This window comes from Chionomys nivalis, unplaced genomic scaffold (assembly GCF_950005125.1).
Source record: "Chionomys nivalis unplaced genomic scaffold, mChiNiv1.1 scaffold_61, whole genome shotgun sequence".
Taxonomy (NCBI): Eukaryota; Metazoa; Chordata; class Mammalia; order Rodentia; family Cricetidae; genus Chionomys; species Chionomys nivalis.
Window position 1 is genome coordinate 909,127 of NW_026646926.1, and position 18,205 is coordinate 927,331.

Genomic DNA, 18,205 nt, shown 5'->3' on the forward strand with positions numbered 1-18,205 from the left:
TTTTGAAAGTTTATTAATTTCACGAAAGCTTCAGTTAGAAACGCACATGTGTTTCTTTGTAAAGACAAGCAGTTGTTTGCTGCGTGGGAAACCATTGTTAGAACTGAGATCAGTTTTCCTTTTCTCAGGACAAGCTTTCCTTTGAAAGATAATCACGCTCTTTGAAAGTTTATTAATTTCACAAAGCTATAATACCAAACGGACATGTGTTTTTTTGTAAAGACAAGCAGTTGTTTGCTACTTGTGAAAGCATTGTTAGAAATGAGATCAGTGTTCCTTTTCTCACTAGAAGCTTTACTTTGAAAGATAATTGCATTCTTTTGAAAGTTATTAATTTCACGATAGCTTTAGTAAGAAACGCACATGTGTTTCTTTGTAAAGACAAGCATTTGTTTGCTGCGAGTGAAAGCATTGTTAGAACTGAGAATAGTGTTCCTTTTCTCACTACAAGCTTTACTTTGAAAGATAATTACGTTCTTTTGAAAGTTTATTAATTTCACGAAAGCTTTAATACCAAACGCACATGTGTTCCTTTGTAAAGACAAGCAGTTGTTTGGTACGTGTGAAAGCATTGTTAGAACTGAGATCAGTGTTCCTTTTCTCAGTACAAGCTTTACTTTGAAAGATAATCTTGTTCTTTGAAAATTTATTAATTTCAAGATAGCTCAAGTTCCAATCGCACATGTCTTTCTTTGTAAAGCCAAGCATTTGTTTGCTACATGTGAAAGCATTGTTAGAACTGAGATCAGTGTTCCTTTTCCCAGACAAGCTTTACTTTGAAACATAATCGCAGTCTTTTGAAAGTTTATTAATTTCACGAAAGCTTTAGTAACAAACGCACATGTGTTTCTTTGTAAAGACAAGCAGTTGTTTGCTCCGTCTCAAGGCATTGATAGAACTGAGTTCAGTGTTCTTTTCCTCAGTAAAATCTTTACTTTGTTCTTTGAATGTTTGTTAATTTCAAGAAAGCTTAAGTACCAATCGAACAAGTGTTTCTTTGTAAAGGCAAGCATTTGTTTGCTACGTGTGAAAGCATTATTTGAACTGAGATCAGTGTTCCTTTTCTCAGTACAAGATTTATTTGAAAGATAATGAAGTTCTTTCAAATGTTTATTAATTTCACCAAAGCTTTAGTAAGAAACGCACTTGTGTTTCTTTTTAAAGAAAAGCAGTTGATTGCTACGTGTGAAAGCATTGTTAGAATTGAGATCAGTGTTCCTTTTCTCATTACAAGCTTTACTTTGAAACATAATAGCGGTGTTTTGAAAGTTTATTAATTTCACCAAAGCTTTAGTAAGAAACGCACTTGTGTTTCTTTGTAAAGACAAGCAGTTTTTTGCTGCGTGGGAAAGCATTGTTAAAACTGAGATCAGTGTTCCTTTTCTCAGTACAAGTTTATTTGAAAGATATTCGCATTCTTTTGAAAGTTTATTAATTTCACGAAAGCTTTAGTAAGAAACAAACATGTGTTTCTTTTTAAAGACAAGCAGTTGTTTTCTACGTGTGAAAGCATTGTTGGGACTGAGATCAGTGTCCCTTTTCTGAGTACAAGCTTTACTTTGAAACATAATCGAGGTCTTTGGAAAGTTTATTAATTTCACGAAAGCTTTAGTACCAAACGCACATGTGTTTCTTTGTAAAGACAAGCAGTTGTTTGCTACGTGGGAAAGCATTGTTAGAACTGAGATCAGTGTTCCTTTTCTCAGTACAAGCTTTACTTTGAAAGATAATCGCGTTCTTTTGAAAGTTTATTAATTTCACAAAGCTATAGTACCAAAGGCACATGTGTTTCTTTGTAAAGACAAGCAGTTGTTTGCTACGTGTGAAAGCATTGTTAGAACTGAGATCAGTGTTCCTTTTCTCAGTACAAGCTTTAATTTGAAAGATAATCGCGGTCTTTTGTAAGTTTATTTATTTCACAAAAGCTTTATTAAGAAAAGCACATGTGTTTCTTTGTAAAGACAAGCAGTTGTTTGCTGCGTGTGAAAGCATTGTTAAAACTGAGATCAGTGCTCTCTCCTCCAGCCCGGCAAGATGCCCAAGGGAAAGAAGGCCAAGGGGAAGTAGGTGGCCCCGGCCCCCGCCATCGTGAAGAAGCAGGAGGCGAAGAAGGTGGTGTATCCTTTGTTTGAGAATAGGCCTAAGAACTTCGGCATTGGGCAGGACATCTAGCCCAAGAGAGATCTCACACGCTTCATCAAATGGCCCCGCTACATCAGGCTGCAGCGGCAGAGGGCCATCCTCTCTAAGCGCCTCAAAGTTCCTCCTGCCATTAACCAGTTCACCCAGGCCCTGGACCAGCAAACAGCTACCCAGTTGCTTAAACTTGCCCACAAGTACAGGCCAGAGACCAAGCAGGAAAAGAAGCAGAGGCTGCTGGCCTGTGCTGAGAAGAAAGCTGCCGGCAAAGGGGATGTCCCAACTAAGAGACCACCTGTCCTTCGAGCGGGCATCAATACAGTCACCACTTTGGTAGAGAACAAGAAGGCTCAGCTGGTGGTGATTGCCCACGATGTAGACCCCATTGAGCTGGTGGTCTTCCTGCCTGCCCTGTGTCGCAAGATGGGGGTCCCCTACTGCATCATCAAGGGAAAGGCCAGGCTGGGACGGCTGGTCAACAGGAAGACGTGCACCACTGTTGCCTTCACACAGGTTAACTCAGAAGGCAAGGGTTCTCTGGCCAAGCTGGTGGAAGCTATTAGGACCAATTACAACAGATATGATGAGATCCACCACCACTGGGGAAGCAACGTCCTGGGTCCTAAATCTGTGGCTCGAATTGCCAAGCTGGAAAAGGCAAAGGCCAAAGAACTCGCCACTAAACTGGGTTAAATGTACTGCTGAGTTTTCTGTACACAAATATAATTATAAAACTTCAAAAAAAAAACTGAGATCAGTGTTCCTTTAAAGTACAAGTTTACTTTGAATGATAATCGCGTTCTTTTGAAAGTTTATTAATTTCACGAAAGCTTTAGTAAGAAACGCACATGTGTTTCTTTGTAAAGGCAATCAGTTGTTTGCTACGAGTGAAAGCATATTTAGAACTGAGATCAGTGTTCCTTTTCTCAGTACAAGCTTTACTTTGAAAGATAATCGCAATCTTTTGAAAGTTTATTAATTTCACGAAAGCTTTAGTAAGAAAAGCACATGTGTTTCTTTGTAAAGACAAGCAGTTGTTTTCTGCATGTGAAAGCATTGTTAGAACTGAGATCAGTGTTCCTTTTCTCAGTACAAGCTTTACTTTGAAAGATAATCGCATTCTTTTGAAAGTTTATTAATTTCACGAAAGCTTTAGTAAGAAACGCACATGTGTTTCTTTGTAAAGACAAGCAGTTGTTTGCTATGTGTGAAAGGATTTTTAGAACTGAGATCAGTGTTCCCTTTCTCAGTACAAGCTTTACTTGAAAGATAATCTCATTTTTTTGAACGTTTATTAATTTCACGAAAGCTTTAGTAAGAAACGCACATGTGTTTTTTGTAAAGACAAGCAGTGGTTTGCTACATGTGAAAGGATTTTTAGAACTGAGCTCAGTGTTCCTCTTCTCAGTACAAGCTTTACTTTGTAAGATAATCATGTTCTTTCAATGTTTATTAATTTCAAGAAAGCTCAAGTACGAATCGCACATGTGTTTCTTTGTAAGGGCAAGCATTTGTTTGCTACATGTGAAAGCATTGTTAGAACTGAGAGCAGTGTTCCTTTTCTCAGTACAAGCTTTACTTTGAAAGATAATTGCGTTCTTTTGAAAGTTTATTAATTTCACGAAAGCTTTAGTACCAAACGACTTGTGTTTCTTTTTAAAGACAAGCAGTTGTTTGCTACGTGTGAAAGCATTGTTAGAACTGAGGTCAGTGTTTCTTTACTCAGTACAAGCTTTACCTTGAAAGATAATCATATTCTTTTGAAAGTGTATTAATTTCACGAAAGCTTTAGTAAGATACGCATATGTGTTACTTTGTAAAGACAAGAAGTTGTTTGCTATGTCTGAAAGCATTGTTAGACCTGAGTTCAGTGTTCTTTTTCTCAGTACAGGCTTTACTTTGAAAGATAATCTTGATCTTTGAAAGTTTATTAATTTCAAGAAAGCTCAAGTACCAATCGAACATGTGTTTCTTTGTTAAAAAAGCATTTGTTTGCTACGTGTGAAAGCATTATTTGAACTGAGATCAGTGTTCCTTTTCTCAGTACAAGCTTTACCTAAAAGATAATCGTGTTCTTTTGCAAGTTTATTAATTTCACGAAATCTTAGGTAAAAACGCACATGTGTTTCTTGTAAAGACAAGCAGTTGTTTGCTATGTGTGAAAGCATTGTTAGAACTGTATTAGTGTTCCTTTTCTCAGTACAAGCTTTACTTTAAAAGATAATCGCGTTCTTTTGAATGTTTATTAATTTCACAAAAGCTTTAGTAAGTAACGCACATGTGTTTCTTTTTAAAGACAAGCAGTTGTTTGCTACTTGTGAAAGCATTGTTAGAACTGAGATCATTGTTCCGTTTCTCAGTACAAGCTTTACTTTGAAAGATAATCGCGTTCTTTGAAAGTTTATTATTTTCACAAAGCTATAGTACCAAACGCACATGTGTTTCTTTGCAAAGACAAGCAGTTGTTTGCTATGTGTGAAAGCATTGTTAGAAATGAGATCAGTGTTCCTTTTCTCACTAGAGGCTTTACTTTGAAAGATAATTGCATTCTTTTGAAAGTTAATAATTTCACGAAAGCTTTAGTAAGAAACGCACATGTGTTTCTTTCTAAAGACAAGCATTTGTTTGCTGCGAGTGAAAGCATTGTTAGAACTGAGAATAGTGGTCCTTTTCTCACTACAAGCTTTACTTTGAAAGATAATCGTGTTCTTTTGAAAGTTTATTAATTTCACGAAAGCTTTGTACCAAACGCACATGTGTTTCTTTGTAAAGACAAGCAGTTGTTTGCTATGTGTGAAAGCATTGTTAGAACTGTATTAGTGTTCCTTTTCTCAGTACAAGCTTTACTTTAAAAGATAATCGCGTTCTTTTGAATGTTTATTAATTTCACAAAAGCTTTAGTAAGTAACGCACATGTGTTTCTTTTTAAAGACAAGCAGTTGTTTGCTACTTGTGAAAGCATTGTTAGAACTGAGATCATTGTTCCGTTTCTCAGTACAAGCTTTACTTTGAAAGATAATTGCGTTCTTTGAAAGTTTATTATTTTCACAAAGCTATAGTACCAAACGCACATGTGTTTCTTTGCAAAGACAAGCAGTTGTTTGCTATGTGTGAAAGCATTGTTAGAAATGAGATCAGTGTTCCTTTTCTCACTAGAGGCTTTACTTTGAAAGATAATTGCATTCTTTTGAAAGTTAATAATTTCACGAAAGCTTTAGTAAGAAACGCACATGTGTTTCTTTCTAAAGACAAGCATTTGTTTGATGCGAGTGAAAGCATTGTTAGAACTGAGAATAGTGGTCCTTTTCTCACTACAAGCTTTACTTTGAAAGATAATCGTGTTCTTTTGAAAGTTTATTAATATCACGAAAGCTTTAGTACCAAACGCACATGTGTTTTTTGTAAGGACAAGCAGTTGTATGCTACGTGTGAAAGCATTGTTAGAACTGAGATCAGTGTTCCTTTTCTCCGTACAAGGTTTACTTTGAAAGATAATCATGTTCTTTGAAAGTTTATTAATTTCAAGAAAGCTCAATTACCAAACGCACATGTGTTTCTTGTAAAGGCAAGCATTTGTTTGCTATGTGTGATGCACTGTTAGAACTGAGATCAGTGTTCCTTTTCTCAGTACAAGCTTTACTTTGAAAGATAATCGAATTCTTTTGAAAGTTTATTAATTTCAGGAAAGCTTTCATAAGAAACATACATGTGTTCCTTTGTTAAGATAAGCAGTTGTTTGCTACGTGATAAAGCATTGTTAGAACTGAGTTTAATGTTCTTTTTCTCAGTCCAACCTTTACTTTGTTCGTTGAAAGTTTATTAATTTCAAGAAAGCTCAAGTACCAATCGCACTTGTGTTTCTTTGTAAAGGCAAGCTTGTTTGCTACATGTGAAAGCATTGTTAAAACTGAGATCAGTGTTCATTTTCTCAGTACAAGCTTTAATTTGAAAGATAATCAAGTTCTTTTGAAAGTTTATTTATATCAAGAAAGCTTTAGTAAAAAACGCACATTTGTTTCTTTTTAAAAAAAGCAGTTGATTGCTATGTGGGAAAGCATTGTTAGAACTGAGATCAGTGTTCCTTTTCTCAGCACAATCTTCACTTTGATAGATAATAGCATTCTTTTGCAAGTTTATTAATTTCACAAAGCTATAGTACCAAACGCACATGTGTCTCTTTGTAAAGACAAGCAGTTGTTTGCTACATGTGAAAGCATTGTTAGAACTGAGATCAGTGTTCCTTTTCTCAGTACAAGCTTTACTTTGAAAGATAATCGCGTTCTTTAGAAAATTTATTAATTTCACAAAAGCTTTCATACGAAATGCACATGTGTTTCTTTTTAAGGACAAACAGTTGTTTTCTACGTGTGAAAGCATTGTTAGAACGGAGATCAGTGTTCCTTTTCTCAGTACAAGCTTTACTTTGAAAGACAATCATGTTCTTTTGAAAGTTTATTAATTTCACGAAAGCTTTAGTAAGAAACGCACATGTGTTTCTTTGTAAAGACAAGCAGTAGATTATATGTCTGAAAGCATTTTTAGAACTGAGTTCAGTGTTCTTTTTCTCAGTACAAGCTTTACTTTGTTCTTTGAAAGTTTATTAATTTCAAGAAAGCTCAAGTACCAATCGTACATTTGTTTCTTTGTAAAGGCAAGCATTTGTTTGCTACGTGTGAAAGCATTGTTAGAAATGATATCAGTGTTCCTTTTCTAAATACAAGCTTTACTTTGAAAGATAATCGCGTTCTTTTCAAAGTTTATTAATTTCACAAAGCTATAGTACCAAACGCACATGTATTTCTTTTTAAAGACAACGAGTTGTTTTCTACGTGTGAAAGTATTGTTAGAACTGAGGTCAGTGTTCCTTTTCTCAGTACAAGCTTTACTTTGAAAGATAATCATATTCTTTTGAAAGTTTATTAATTTCACGAAAGCTTTAGTAAGAAACACACATGTGTTTCTTTCTAAAGACAAGCAGTTGTTTGCTCCGTCTCAAGGCATTGTTAGAACTGAGTTCAGTGTTCTTTTTATCAGTACAACCTTTAATTTGTTCGTTTAAAGTTTATTAATTTCAAGAATGCTCAAGTACCAATCGCCCTTGTGTTTCTTTGTAAAGGCAAGCTTGTTTGCTACATATGAAAGCATTGTTAGAACTGAGATCAGTGTTCCTTTTCTCAGAACAAGCTTTAATTTGAAAGATAATCAAGTTCTTTTGAAAGTTTATTAATATCACGAAAGCTTTAGTAAAAAACGCACATTTGTTTCTTTTAAAAAAAGCAGTTGATTGCTACGTGGGAAAGCATTGTTAGAACTGAGATCAGTGTTCCTTTTCTCAGTACAAGCTTTACTTTGAAAGATAATCGCGTTCTTTAGAAAATTTATTAATTTCACAAAAGCTTTCATACGAAATGCACATGTGTTTCTTTTTAAGGACAAACAGTTGTTTTCTACGTGTGAAAGCATTGTTAGAACGGAGATCAGTGTTCCTTTTTTCAGTACAAGCTTTACTTTGAAAGACAATCATGTTCTTTTGAAAGTTTATTAATTTCACGAAAGCTTTAGTAAGAAACGCACATGTGTTTCTTTGTAAAGACAAGCAGTAGATTATATGTCTGAAAGCATTTTTAGAACTGAGTTCAGTGTTCTTTTTCTCAGTACAAGCTTTACTTTGTTCTTTGAAAGTTTATTAATTTCAAGAAAGCTCAAGTACCAATCGTACATGTGTTTCTTTGTAAAGGCAAGCATTTGTTTGCTACGTGTGAAAGCATTGTTAGAAATGAGATCAGTGTTCCTTTTCTAAATACAAGCTTTACTTTGAAAGATAATCGCGTTCTTTTCAAAGTTTATTAATTTCACAAAGCTATAGTACCAAACGTACATGTATTTCTTTTTAAAGACAACGAGTTGTTTTCTACGTGTGAAAGTATTGTTAGAACTGAGGTCAGTGTTCCTTTTCTCAGTACAAGCTTTACTTTGAAAGATAATCATATTCTTTTTAAAGTTTATTAATTTCACGAAAGCTTTAGTAAGAAACACACATGTGTTTCTCTCTAAAGACAAGCAGTTGTTTGCTCCGTCTCAAGGCATTGTTAGAACTGAGTTCAGTGTTCTTTTTCTCAGTACAACCTTTACTTTGTTCGTTGAAATTTTATTAATTTCAAGAAAGCTCAATTACCAATCGCACTTGTGTTTCTTTGTATAGGCAAGCTTGTTTGCTACATGTGAAAGCATTGATAGAACTGATATCAGTGTTCCTTTTCTCAGTACAAGCTTTAATTTGAAAGATAATCAAATTCTTTTGAAAGTTTATTAATATCACAAAAGCTTTAGTAAAAAACGCACATTTGTTTCTTTTTTAAAAAAGCAGTTGATTGCTACGTGGGAAAGCATTGTTAGAACTGAGATCAGTGTTCCTTTTCTCAGTACCAGCTTTACTTTGAATAATAATCGGGTTCTTTTGAAAATTTATTAATTTCACAAAAGCTTTCATACCAAACGCACATGTGTTTCTTTTTAAAGAAAAGCAGTTGTTTTCTACGTGTGAAAATATTGTTAGAACAGAGTTCAGTGTTCCTTTTCTCAGTACAAGATTTACTTTGATAGATAATCATGTTCTTTTGAAAGTTTATTAATTTCACGAAAGATTTAGTAAGAAACGCACATGTGTTTCTTTCTAAAGACAAGCAGTTGTTTGCTACGTGTAAAAGCATTGTTAGAAAAGAGATCAGTGTTCCTTTTCTCAGGACAAGCTTTAATTTTAAAGATAATCATGTTCTTTGAAAGTTTATTAATTTCACGAAAGCTTTAGTAAGAAACGCACATGTGTTTCTTTGTAAAGACAAGCAGTAGATTATATGTCTGAAAGCATTTTTAGAACTGTGTTCAGTGTTCTTTTTCTAAGTACTAGCTTTACTTTGTTCTTTGAAAGTTTATTAATTTCAAGAAAGCTCAAGTACCAATCGTACATGTGTTTCTTTGTAAAGGCAAGCATTTGTTTGCTACGTGTGAAAGCATTGTTAGAACTGAGATTAGTGTTCCTCTTCTCAGTACAAGCTGTACTTTGAAAGATAATGAAGTTCTTTTAAATGTTCATTAATTTCACAAAAGCTTTAGTAAGAAATGCACATGTGTTTCTTTCTAAAGACAAGCAGTTGTTTGCTCTGTCTCAAGGCATTGTTAGAACTGAGTTCAGTGTTCTTTTTCTCAGTACAACCTTTACTTTGTTCGTTGAAACTTTATTAAATTCAAGAAAGCTCAAGTACCAATCGCACTTGTGTTTCTTTGTATAGGCAAGCTTGTTTGCTACATGTGAAAGCATTGATAGAACTGATATCTGTGTTCCTTTTCTCAGTACAAGCTTTAATTTGAAAGATAATCAAGTTCTTTTGAAAGTTTATTAATATCACAAAAGCTTTAGTAAAAAACGCACATTTGTTTCTTTTTCAAAAAAGCAGTTGATTGCTACGTGGGAAAGCATTGTTAGAACTGAGATCAGTGTTCCTTTTCTCAGTACCAACTTTACTTTGAAAGATAATCGCGTTCTTTAAAAATTTATTAATTTCACAAAAGCTTTTATACCAAACGCACATGTGTTTCTTTTTAAAGAAAAGCAGTTGTTTTCTACGTGTGAAAGCATTGTTAGAACAGAGATGAGTGTTCCTTTTCTCAGTACAAGCTTTACTTTGATAGATAATCATGTTCTTTTGAAAGTTTATTAATTTCACGAAAGATTTAGTAAGAAACGCACATGTGTTTCTTTCTAAAGACAAGCAGTTGTTTGCTACGTGTAAAAGCATTGTTAGAAAAGAGATCAGTGTTCCTTTTCTCAGGACAAGCTTTAATTTTAAAGATAATCATGTTCTTTGAAAGTTTATTAATTTCACGAAAGCTTTAGTAAGAAACGCACATGTGTTTCTTTGTAAAGACAAGCAGTAGATTATATGACTGAAAGCATTTTTAGAACTGAGTTCAGTGTTCTTTTTCTCAGTACAAGCTTTAATTTGTTCTTTGAAAGTTTATTAATTTCAAGAAAGCTCAAGTACCAATCGTACATGTGTTACTTTGTAAAGGCAAGCATTTGTTTGCTACGTGTGAAAGCATTGTTAGAACTGAGATTAGTGTTCCTCTTCTCAGTACAACCTGTACTTTGAAAGATAATGAAGTTCTTTCAAATGTTCATTAATTTCACAAAAGCTTTAGTAAGAAACGCACATGTGTTTCTTTGTAAAGACAAGCAGTTGTTTGCTACGTGTAAAAGCATAGTTAAAACTGAGATCAGTGTTCCTTTTCTCACTAAAAGCTTTACTTTGAAAGATAATCGCGTTCTTTTGAAAGTTTATTAAATTCACGAAAGATTTAGTAAGAAACGCACATGTGTTTCTTTTTAAAGAAAAGCAGTTGTTTTCTACGTGTGAAAGCATTGTTAGAACTGAGATCAGTGTCCCTTTTCTCAGTAAAAGCTTTACTTTGAAACATAATCGATGTCTTCTGAAAGTTTATTAATTTCATGAAAGCTTTAGTACCAAACACACATGTGTTTCTTTGTAAAGACAAGCCGTTGTTTGCTACTTGGGAAAGCATTGTTAGAAATGAGATCGGTGTTCCTTTTCTCAGTACAAGCTTTACTTTGAAAGATAATCGCGGTCTTTTGCAAGTTTATTAATTTCACGAAAGCTTTAGTAAGAAACGCACATTTGTTTTTTGTAAAGACAAGCAGTGGTTTGCTACATGTGAGAGCATTGTTAGAACTGAGTTCAGTGTTCCTTTTCTCAGTACAAGCTTTACTTTGAAAGATAATCATGTTCTTTGAAAATTTATTAATTTCAAGAAAGCTCAAGTACCAATCGCACATGTGTTTCTTTGTAAAGGCAAGCATTTGTTTGCTACATGTGAAAGCATTGTTAGAACTGAGTTCAGTGTTCCTTTTCTCAGTACAAGCTTTACTTTGAAAGATAATCATGTTCTTTGAAAATTTATTAATTTCAAGAAAGCTCAAGTACCAATCGCACATGTGTTTCTTTGTAAAGGCAAGCATTTGTTTTTTACATGTGAAAGCATCGTTAGAACTGAGATCAGTGTTCCTTTTCTAAGTACAAACTTTACGTAAAAGATCATCGGGTTCGTTTGCAAGTTTATTAATTTCACGAAATCTTAATAAAAACGCACATGTGTTTCTTGTAAAGACAAGCAGTGTTTTGCTATGTGTGAAAGCATTGTTAGAACTGTATTAGTGTTCCTTTTCTCAGTACAAGCTTTACTTTGAAAGATAATCGCGTTCTTTTGAATGTTTATTAATTTCACGAATGCTTTAGTAAGAAACGCATATGTGTTTCTTTTTAAAGAAAAGCAGTTGTTTCCTACGTGTGAAAGCATTGTTAGAAATGAGATCAGTGTTCCTTTTCTCAGTACAAGCTTTAATTTGAAACATAATCGAGGACTTTTGAAAGTTTATTAATTTCACGAAAGCTTTAATAAGAAACGCACATGTGTTTCTTTGTAAAGAAAAGCAGTTGCTTGCTACATGTGTAACCATTGTTAGAACTGAGATCAATGTTCCTTTTCTCAGTACAAGCTTTACTTTGAAAGATAATCGCGTTCTTTGAAAGTTTATTAATTTCACAAAGCTATAGTACCAAACGCACATGTGTTTCTTTGAAAAGACAAGCAGTTGTTTGCCACGTGTGAAAGCATTGTTAGAAATGAGATCAGTGTTCCTTTTCTCACTAGAAGCTTTACTTTGAAAGATAATGAAGTTCTTTCAAATGTTTATTAATTTCACCAAAGCTTTAGTAAGAAACGCACATGTGTTTCTTTTTAAAGAAAAGCAGTTGATTGCTACGTGTGAAAGCATTGTTAGAATTGAGATCAGTGTTCCTTTTCTCTATACAAGCTTTACTTTCAAACATAATAGCGGTGTTTTGAATGTTTATTAATTTCACCAAAGCTTTAGTAAGAAACCCACATGTGTTTCTTTGTAAAGACAAGCAGTTTTTTGCTGCGTGGGAAAGCATTGTTAAAACTGAGATCAGTGTTCCTTTTCTCAGTACAAGTTTATTTGAAAGATATTCGCATTCTTTTGAAAGTTTATTAATTTCACGAAAGCTTTAGTAAGAAACGCATATGTGTTTCTTTTTAAAGAAAAGCAGTTGTTTGCTACGTGTGAAAGCATTGTTAGAACTGAGATCAGTGTTCCTTTTCCCAGACAAGCTTTACTTTGAAACATAATCGCAGTCTTTTGAAAGTTTATTAATTTCACGAAAGCTTTAGTAACAAACGCACATGTGTTTCTTTGTAAAGACAAGCAGTTGTTTGCTCCGTCTCAAGGCATTGATAGAACTGAGTTCAGTGTTCTTTTCCTCAGTAAAATCTGTACTTTGTTCTTTGAAAGTTTATTAATTTCAAGAAAGCTTAAGTACCAATCGAACAGGTGTTTCTTTGTAAAGGCAAGCATTTGTTTGCTACGTGTGAAAGCATTATTTGAACTGAGATCAGTGTTCCTTTTCTCAGTACAAGATTTACTTTGAAAGATAATGAAGTTCTTTCAAATGTTTATTAATTTCACCAAAGCTTTAGTAAGAAACGCACATGTGTTTCTTTTTAAAGAAAAGCAGTTGATTGCTACGTGTGAAAGCATTGTTAGAATTGAGATCAGTGTTCCTTTTCTCATTACAAGCTTCACTTTGAAACATAATAGCGGTGTTTTGAAAGTTTATTAATTTCACCAAAGCTTTAGTATGAAACGCACATGTGTTTCTTTGTAAAGACAAGCAGTTTTTTGCTGCATGGGAAAGCATTGTTAAAACTGAGATCAGTGTTCCTTTTCTCAGTACAAGTTTATTTGAAAGATATTCGCATTCTTTTGAAAGTTTATTAATTTCACGAAAGCTTTAGTAAGAAACGCATATGTGTTTCTTTTTAAAGAAAAGCAGTTGTTTGCTACGTGTGAAAGCATTGTTAGAACTGAGATCAGTGTTCCTTTTCCCAGACAAGCTTTACTTTGAAACATAATCGCAGTCTTTTGAAAGTTTATTAATTTCACGAAAGCTTTAGTACCAAACGCACATGTGTTTCTTTGTAAAGACAAGCAGTTGTTTGCTACGTGGGAAAGCATTGTTAGAACTGAGATCAGTGTTCCTTTTCTCAGTACAAGCTTTACTTTGAAAGATAATCGTGTTCTTTTGAAAGTTTATTAATTTCACAAAGCTATAGTACCAAAGGCACATGTGTTTCTTTGTAAAGACAAGCAGTTGTTTGCTACGTGTGAAAGCATTGTTAGAACTGAGATCAGTGTTCCTTTTCTCAGTGCAAGCTTTAATTTGAAAGATAATCGCGGTCTTTTGTAAGTTTATTTATTTCACAAAAGCTTTATTAAGAAAAGCACATGTGTTTCTTTGTAAAGACAAGCAGTTGTTTGCTGCGTGTGAAAGCATTGTTAAAACTGAGATCAGTGTTCTCTCCTCCAGCCCGGCAAGATGCCCAAGGGAAAGAAGGCCAAGGGGAAGTAGGTGGCCCCGGCCCCCGCCATCGTGAAGAAGCAGGAGGCGAAGAAGGTGGTGTATCCTTTGTTTGAGAATAGGCCTAAGAACTTCGGCATTGGGCAGGACATCTAGCCCAAGAGAGATCTCACACGCTTCGTCAAATGGCCCCGCTACATCAGGCTGCAGCGGCAGAGGGCCATCCTCTCTAAGCGCCTCAAAGTTCCTCCTGCCATTAACCAGTTCACCCAGGCCCTGGACCGGCAAACAGCTACCAAGTTGCTTAAACTTGCCCACAAGTACAGGCCAGAGACCAAGCAGGAAAAGAAGCAGAGGCTGCTGGCCTGTGCTGAGAAGAAAGCTGCCGGCAAAGGGGATGTCCCAACTAAGAGACCACCTGTCCTTCGAGCGGGCGTCAATACAGTCACCACTTTGGTAGAGAACAAGAAGGCTCAGCTGGTGGTGATTGCCCACGATGTATACCCCATTGAGCTGGTGGTCTTCCTGCCTGCCCTGTGTCGCAAGATGGGGGTCCCCTACTGCATCATCAAGGGAAAGGCCAGGCTGGGACGGCTGGTCCACAGGAAGACGTGCACCACTGTTGCCTTCACACAGGTTAACTCAGAAGGCAAGGGTGCTCTGGCCAAGCTGGTGGAAGCTATTAGGACCAATTACAACAACAGATATGATGAGATCCACCGCCACTGGGGAAGCAACGTCCTGGGTCCTAAATCTGTGGCTCGAATTGCCAAGCTGGAAAAGGCAAAGGCCAAAGAACTCGCCACTAAACTGGGTTAAATGTACTGCTGAGTTTTCTGTACACAAATATAATTATAAAACTTCAAAAAAAAAACTGAGATCAGTGTTCCTTTAAAGTACAAGTTTACTTTGAATGATAATCGCGTTCTTTTGAAAGTTTATTAATTTCACGAAAGCTTTAGTAAGAAACGCACATGTGTTTCTTTGTAAAGGCAATCAGTTGTTTGCTACAAGTGAAAGCATATTTAGAACTGAGATCAGTGTTCCTTTTCTCAGTACAAGCTTTACTTTGAAAGATAATCGCGTTCTTTTGAAAGTTTATTAATTTCACAAAGCTATAGTACCAAAGGCACATGTGTTTCTTTGTAAAGACAAGCAGTTGTTTGCTACGTGTGAAAGCATTGTTAGAACTGAGATCAGTGTTCCTTTTCTCAGTACAAGCTTTAATTTGAAAGATAATCGCGGTCTTTTGTAAGTTTATTTATTTCACAAAAGCTTTATTAAGAAAAGCACATGTGTTTCTTTGTAAAGACAAGCAGTTGTTTGCTGCGTGTGAAAGCATTGTTAAAACTGAGATCAGTGTTCTCTCCTCCAGCCCGGCAAGATGCCCAAGGGAAAGAAGGCCAAGGGGAAGTAGGTGGCCCCGGCCCCCGCCATCGTGAAGAAGCAGGAGGCGAAGAAGGTGGTGTATCCTTTGTTTGAGAATAGGCCTAAGAACTTCGGCATTGGGCAGGACATCTAGCCCAAGAGAGATCTCACACGCTTCGTCAAATGGCCCCGCTACATCAGGCTGCAGCGGCAGCGGGCCATCCTCTCTAAGCGCCTCAAAGTTCCTCCTGCCATTAACCAGTTCACCCAGGCCCTGGACCGGCAAACAGCTACCCAGTTGCTTAAACTTGCCCACAAGTACAGGCCAGAGACCAAGCAGGAAAAGAAGCAGAGGCTGCTGGCCCGTGCTGAGAAGTAAGTTGCCGGCAAAGGGGATGTCCCAACTAAGAGACCACCTGTCCTTCGAGCGGGCGTCAATACAGTCACCACTTTGGTAGAGAACAAGAAGGCTCAGCTGGTGGTGATTGCCCACGATGTAGACCCCATTGAGCTGGTGGTCTTCCTGCCTGCCCTGTGTCGCAAGATGGGGGTCCCCTACTGCATCATCAAGGGAAAGGCCAGGCTGGGATGGCTGGTCCACAGGAAGACGTGCACCACTGTTGCCTTCACACAGGTTAACTCAGAAGACAAGGGTGCTCTGGCCAAGCTGGTGGAAGCTATTAGGACCAATTACAACAACAGATATGATGAGATCCGCCGCCACTGGGGAAGCAACGTCCTGGGTCCTAAATCTGTGGCTCGAATTGCCAAGCTGGAAAAGGCAAAGGCCAAAGAACTCGCTACTAAACTGGGTTAAAAGTACTGCTGAGATTTCTGTACACAAATATAATTATAAAACTTCAAAAAAAAAACTGAGATCAGTGTTCCTTTAAAGTACAAGTTTACTTTGAATGATAATCGCGTTCTTTTGAAAGTTTATTAATTTCACGAAAGCTTTAGTAAGAAACGCACATGTGTTTCTTTGTAAAGGCAATCAGTTGTTTGCTACAAGTGAAAGCATATTTAGAACTGAGATCAGTGTTCCTTTTCTCAGTACAAGCTTTACTTTGAAAGATAATCGCGTTCTTTTGAAAGTTTATTAATTTCACAAAGCTATAGTACCAAAGGCACATGTGTTTCTTTGTAAAGACAAGCAGTTGTTTGCTACGTGTGAAAGCATTGTTAGAACTGAGATCAGTGTTCCTTTTCTCAGTACAAGCTTTAATTTGAAAGATAATCGCGGTCTTTTGTAAGTTTATTTATTTCACAAAAGCTTTATTAAGAAAAGCACATGTGTTTCTTTGTAAAGACAAGCAGTTGTTTGCTGCGTGTGAAAGCATTGTTAAAACTGAGATCAGTGTTCTCTCCTCCAGCCCGGCAAGATGCCCAAGGGAAAGAAGGCCAAGGGGAAGTAGGTGGCCCCGGCCCCCGCCATCGTGAAGAAGCAGGAGGCGAAGAAGGTGGTGTATCCTTTGTTTGAGAATAGGCCTAAGAACTTCGGCATTGGGCAGGACATCTAGCCCAAGAGAGATCTCACACGCTTCGTCAAATGGCCCCGCTACATCAGGCTGCAGCGGCAGCGGGCCATCCTCTCTAAGCGCCTCAAAGTTCCTCCTGCCATTAACCAGTTCACCCAGGCCCTGGACCGGCAAACAGCTACCCAGTTGCTTAAACTTGCCCACAAGTACAGGCCAGAGACCAAGCAGGAAAAGAAGCAGAGGCTGCTGGCCCGTGCTGAGAAGTAAGTTGCCGGCAAAGGGGATGTCCCAACTAAGAGACCACCTGTCCTTCGAGCGGGCGTCAATACAGTCACCACTTTGGTAGAGAACAAGAAGGCTCAGCTGGTGGTGATTGCCCACGATGTAGACCCCATTGAGCTGGTGGTCTTCCTGCCTGCCCTGTGTCGCAAGATGGGGGTCCCCTACTGCATCATCAAGGGAAAGGCCAGGCTGGGATGGCTGGTCCACAGGAAGACGTGCACCACTGTTGCCTTCACACAGGTTAACTCAGAAGACAAGGGTGCTCTGGCCAAGCTGGTGGAAGCTATTAGGACCAATTACAACAACAGATATGATGAGATCCGCCGCCACTGGGGAAGCAACGTCCTGGGTCCTAAATCTGTGGCTCGAATTGCCAAGCTGGAAAAGGCAAAGGCCAAAGAACTCGCTACTAAACTGGGTTAAAAGTACTGCTGAGATTTCTGTACACAAATATAACTATAAAACTTCAAAAAAAAAACTGAGATCAGTGTTCCTTTAAAGTACAAGTTTACTTTGAATGATAATCGCGTTCTTTTGAAAGTTTATTAATTTCACGAAAGCTTTAGTAAGAAACGCACATGTGTTTCTTTGTAAAGGCAATCAGTTGTTTGCTACGAGTGAAAGCATATTTAGAACAGAGATCACTGTTCCTTTTCTCAGTACAAGCTTTACTTTGAAAGATAATCGCAATCTTTTGAAAGTTTATTAATTTCACGAAAGCTTTATTAAGAAACGCACATGTGTTTCTTTGTAAAGGCAATCAGTTGTGTGCTACGAGTGAAAGCATATTTAGACCTGAGATCAGTGTTCCTTTTCTCAGTACAATCTTTACTTTGAAAGATAATCGCAATCTTTTGAAAGTTTATTAATTTCACAAAAGCTTTAGTACCAAACGCACATGTGTTTCTTTGTAAAGAAAAGCAGTTACTTGCTAATGTGAAAGCAATGTTAGAACTGAGATCAGTGTTCCTTTTCTCAGTACAAGCTTTACTTTGAAAGATAATCGCGTTCTTTTGCAAGTTTATTAATTTCACGAAAGCTTTAGTAAGAAACGCACATGTGTTTTTTGTAATGACAAGCAGTTGTTTGCTACATGTGAAAGCACTGTTAGAACTGAGTTCAGTGTTCCTCTTCTCAGTACAAGCTTTACTTGAAAGATAATCATGTTCTTTCAAAGTTTATTAATTTCAAGAAAGCTCAAGTACCAATCACACATGTGTTTCTTTGTAAAGGCAAGCATTTGTTTGCTACATGTGAAAGCATTTTTAGAACTGAGATCAGTGTTCCTTTTCTCGGTCCAAGCTTTACTTGAAAGATAATCGCATTATTTTGCAAGTTTATTAATTTCACGAAAGCTTTAGTAAAAACGCACATGTGTTTCTTTGTAAAGACAAGCAGTGGTTTGCTATGTGGGAAAGCATTGTTAGAACTGTATTAGTGTTCCTTTTCTCAGACAAGCTTTACTTTGAAACATAAACGTGGTCT

At 36.7% G+C, this 18,205-nt stretch overlaps 4 pseudogenes; all 4 read left to right on the forward strand.

Annotated features, from left to right (window-relative positions):
- The first annotated feature begins 2,034 nt into the window (after positions 1–2,034).
- On the forward strand, positions 2,035–2,846 carry LOC130869158 (60S ribosomal protein L7a-like; annotated as a pseudogene).
- A 10,764-nt stretch (positions 2,847–13,610) lies between these two features.
- Positions 13,611–14,428, forward strand: LOC130869155 (60S ribosomal protein L7a-like; annotated as a pseudogene).
- Positions 14,429–14,970: 542 nt separating this feature from the next.
- On the forward strand, positions 14,971–15,777 carry LOC130869154 (60S ribosomal protein L7a-like; annotated as a pseudogene).
- Positions 15,778–16,342: 565 nt separating this feature from the next.
- Positions 16,343–17,143, forward strand: LOC130869157 (60S ribosomal protein L7a-like; annotated as a pseudogene).
- Positions 17,144–18,205: the final 1,062 nt, after the last annotated feature.